Genomic DNA, 4,944 nt, shown 5'->3' with positions numbered 1-4,944 from the left:
GACGAGCTCCCTCGCGGCCACCGCCACCCCCTAGCCTCGCCGATGCGCTCAAAGGCTCCGCCTCGACCCCCTCTTCCTCCCCACCGATCCACGGCCCTCTGGAAGCCCTAGATGCTGCCAGCTTCGCCGTTCCCCTCCTCGGCCACCGCGGATCGCCGCCGTCAAATCCGCCCCCATCCGGCCTCCCTCAAGCTCGCCGTCCACCTCTACAGGGTCTACGTGAGCTCTCTGTCCGTTTCCCCCTCTCTGTTTCGTCGTTCGCGCGCCATAGCTAGGTTATCCACCGCGGCCGAGAGCTTCTCGCCGCCGGCCATGGCGTGGCCGTGGCCACAGCCACCGCAGCTCGCTCCCGAGCCCACCGTCGTGCTCACCGCAACCCCAGGAGGCCGCAGTGCCCTTCCGTTTCCCCTCTTGTGCACCGTAGCGTCGTTCCCGCCAACGCCCGAGGTCCGGCAGCCGCTGAGCTCAACGCCGGTGAGGATTACGGCCGCCCTAGCTTCTCCCGTTTGCCCTGTTAGATGCACGCGAGCCTGGGCATTCCGTAGATGCCCTCCGCCGGCCATTTGGTCGCCGGAGCAAGAAACCCGAAGGCCTCCGCCGCCTCGGCCTCGCCGGCGACTCAACGCCGGCGGGATTGAGTCGTTTGACCAGGGGTTTGACCTCCCCTGGGTCTATGACAGGTGGGCCCCCGCCATCAGGTGATTAGTTTAAGCTAATCACCACCTAAGCTAACCCCCTGACACTGACATGTGGGCCCTAGTGCCCCTAATCTTTAATTAAACTAAACTAACCCCCCCTGTCTAACCTGTGTCACTGACGTGTGGCCCCCACACGTCAGGTTTGACTCTGGGCGACCCAGTTGACCTGCTGACCACAGCCTTACGCCATGCTGACGCAATATTCCTTTTCTGGAATTTAGTTCATTTTATAAATATTCAGGAAATTCCAGAAATTTGTAAAAACTTCTAAAAATCATAGAAATTCAACCATAACTCCAAATTAGATAATTTATATATGAAAAATTATCAGAAAAATTCAAGGAATCCATCTGTACCATTTTCATGCATGTTAGAACAACTTATAGCTGCTGTTTAGCACAAATCAATTAAATGGCATTTGAATAATCACATATGGAGTTTGAATTTGAATCTTGTATTCAAACCAACTTCATTTAATCTGTTGCTAGTTGCATTAGCCCAAAACACATTCATTTTGCCATGTCATGATCATGCATCATATTGTGCATTGCATTGATTGTGTTCCCTTCTGTGTTGCCGGTATTTGTCCCCTCTCGATAGACGTGATACCGATGATGTGATCGTTGACACTGATGAAGACTCAATGTTATCTTCAGAAGTGCCAGGCAAGCAAAACCCCCTTGTTCATTCCGATACAATCCTACTCTCTCGCTCCTGCTCTCTTTTACTGCATTAGGACAACACCGATTCATCTATTACTTGCTGCGGTAGCTGAACCCCTTTATCCTTTGCATAACCTGTCATTGCCACAGTAAATAGATGAAACCCACTAGCATGAGTAGGAGTTATTTGAGCCCTGATGTGCCTACTCATTCATGCTTGTTTGTCATGCCTGCTACTACTTAGAGTTGAGTCAGGTCTGATTCATCGAGGATGAATCAGAGGTGTGTGAACATGTCCTACTATGTGTGAGCTAAGTGTGTGAACACGATTTGGTAAAAGGTGTCGGTGAGAGGCCATGTAGGAGTACATGGTGGGTTGTCTCATTGAAGCCGACCTTAGGAACTGAGTTCTGTGTTTGTGATCCATGATTCAGCTACTACCATGCATTGGGCCCTGAAATATGACCCCGCTCGACTTCTTATTCACCCTAGTCCTCTGTCCAGGAGTTGCAAGTAGTTTCTGGTGTTTGTAGCTTACTGGAGGCCGTGGACAGCGCTGACCGTAGGGGTGGGCTGTGATGCGGTAGGTACGTGGCACGGTGTACCGGATGCCCGTTTGGTATCTCGGGAACCCTGTTCACATCGTTTGGGGCTGTGAGCGAAACTCCGGCCGGATCTCCTCATGGATGGAACCCGAATAGGCGATAAACCTGGACTAGAGACTTGAGTGTTTAGGTAGGTCGTGGTCTACACCCACGTCGGCTTTCACTTGAAGTCTGCCGAGCACATGTCGTGTGCAGACGCTAAGTGGTGGAAACATGTATGAAGAAGTACACCCCTGCAGGGTTAACATCATCTATTCGAATAGCCGTGTCCGCGGAAAAGGACTTCTGGATTGCTTATATCAGTTCATAAACAAGTGAAAGTGGATACTTTAAAATGCGCAAGATAAGCGTGAGTGCTATGGATGGCATTCTCGTAGGGAGACGGGAGCGGATCCATAGTGGTGTATTGATATGGTGAATATGTGGACTCGTGTGCGCCACCTCAAAAGAGTCGCTTGCAGTCGTAGTTTAGGATAGCCACCGAGTCAAAGCTGGCTTGCTGCAGTTAAACCCCACCATCCCCTTGTTGAAAATGATGCATATGTAGTTAGTTCTGATGTAAGTCTTGCTGGGTACATTTGTACTCACGTTTGCCTATTTTATGTTTTTGCAGAGAGACTTCAGTCTCACTAGTAGTTCCACGTGGACTTCGACGTTTAGCTTGTTACCTCAGCTACGATCTTGTGCCCTCGGCAGGATCTGATAGATAGTCAGGCTTCTCAGCCTTTTTCATTTATAGATGTCTGTACCCAGACATGATAGCTTCCGCTTGTGCTTTGATTTGTATGCTCTGAATGTTGGGTCATGAGACCCCTGTTTGTAATATCTCGCTCCTTGGAGCCTATTGAATAAATTACTTGAGTCGTAGAGTCATGTTGTGATGCCATGTTGTGTTTGCACATATCGAGCATATTGTGTGTATGTTATTGAAATGCTTGGTATGTGTGGGATCTGACTATCTAGTTGTTTATCTTTAGTAGCCTCTCTTATCGGGAAATGTCTCCTAGTGTTTCCACCGAGCCATGGTAGCTTGCTACTGCTCCGGAACACTTAGGCTGGCCGGCATGTGTCCTTCTTCGTTCCTGTGTCTGTCCCTTCGGGGAAATGTCACGCGATGAATACCGGAGTCCTGTTAGCCCGCTACAGCCCGGTTCACCGGAGTCCTGCTAGCCCAGTGCTACAGCCTGGATTCACTCGCTGATGACCGACACGTTCGATGCTGGGTCATGGATGCCTGTCCCTGTAAGTCTGTGCCACTTTGGGTTTACGACTAGCCATGTCCGCCCCGGGCTCCTTATCATATGGATGCTAGCGACACTGTCATATACGTGTGCCAAAAGGCGCAAACGGTCCCGGGCAAAGGTAAGGCGACACCCGTGGGAATACCGTGCGTGAGGCCGCAAAGTGATATGAGGTGTTACATGCTAGATCGATGTGGCATTGAGTCGGGGTCCTGACAATTGCTTTTGCATCCAAACTCCATAAACCCCAAAGTTATTCCATATGAGTCCACCATACCTTCATATATGCGGTACTTACCTGCCGTTGCAAGTAAATTTGTATGTGCCAAACTCCAAACCTTTAAATGAAATTCTGTTTTGTATGCTCGAACAGCTCATATATCAACTAGGGCTGTCTATATCTTCCATTATAGGAGGGTTATTCTCAAGAGGAGTGGACTCCGCTCCTCATTCACAAGAAAATGGTTGGCCACCGGGATGCCCAGTCCCATGCTCAAATCAAATCAAAATAGTTGCAAACCAAACTCCCCCAGGATTGTTGTTAGTTGGAGGCACCCATTGTTTGGAGCAAGACATGGATTGATGATTGTTGGTGGTGGGGGAGTATAAACTTTACCATTCTGTTTGGGAACCGCCTATAATGTGTGTAGCATGGAAGATATCGAGATCTCATAGTTGTTATGTAGACAGTGAAAGTATACCGCTCAAAATGTTATTCATCTCTATTTCAAAATCGAGCTCTAGCACATCTACAAATCCCTGCTTCCCTCTGCGAAGGGCCTATCTATTTACTTTTATGTTGAGTCATCACCCTCTTATTAAAAATCACCCGCTGGAGAGCACTGCTGTCATTTGCATGTGTTACTATTAAATTATATTGGGTATGACTATGATTGGATCTCTTTTACCATGAATTACAATGTTTAGTCAGTCCTTGATCGTTAAAGGTGCTCTGCATTTATGTTTTGCTGTCTCAGAAAGGGCTAGCGAGATACCATCTTGTTATATCATATTATGATTGTTTTGAGAAAGTGTTGTCATCCGAGTTTTATTATTATTGCTTGCTAGTTGATTATGCCATTGATATGAGTAAAGATGAGACCTACGTGTTATTGTGAATATGGTTAATTCATAATCTTTGCTGAAAACTTGAATGCTGGCTTTACATATTTGCATCAACAAGAGCAAACAGAGTTTGTAAAAGTTTTTCTTTATCACTTTCAGTTTGTCAACTGAATTGCTTCAGGATAAGCAAAGGTTTAAGCTTGGGGTTGTTGATACGTCTCCGTCGTGTCTACTTTTCCAAACACTTTTGCCCTTGTTTTGGACTCTAACTTGCATGATTTGAATGGAACTAACCCGGACTGACGCTATTTTCAGTAGAACTTCCATGGTGTTATTTTTGTGCGGAAATAAAAGTTCTCAGAATGACCTGAAGATCAACAGGGGAACTTTTCAGAATTAACAAAAAATACTGGCGGAAGAATCAGCATCAGGGGGCCCACACCCTGTCCACGAGGGTGGGGTGCACACCCCCTGCCCTAGAGCTCGCCCCTGCCTCGTGGGCCCTCTGGATGTCCACCGACCTCAACTCCAACACCATATATTTGCTTTCACGGAGAAAAAAATCAGGGAGAAAGACTCATCGCGTTTTACGATATGGAGCCGCCGCCAAGCCCTAATCTCTCTCGGGAGGGCTGATCTGGAGTCCGTTCGGGGTTCCGGAGAGGGGCATTCG

This window comes from Triticum dicoccoides, chromosome 1B, assembly GCF_002162155.2.
Source record: "Triticum dicoccoides isolate Atlit2015 ecotype Zavitan chromosome 1B, WEW_v2.0, whole genome shotgun sequence".
Taxonomy (NCBI): Eukaryota; Viridiplantae; Streptophyta; class Magnoliopsida; order Poales; family Poaceae; genus Triticum; species Triticum dicoccoides.
The sequence above is the reverse complement of the archived record's forward strand: the minus strand, read 5'-3'. Positions refer to the sequence as shown.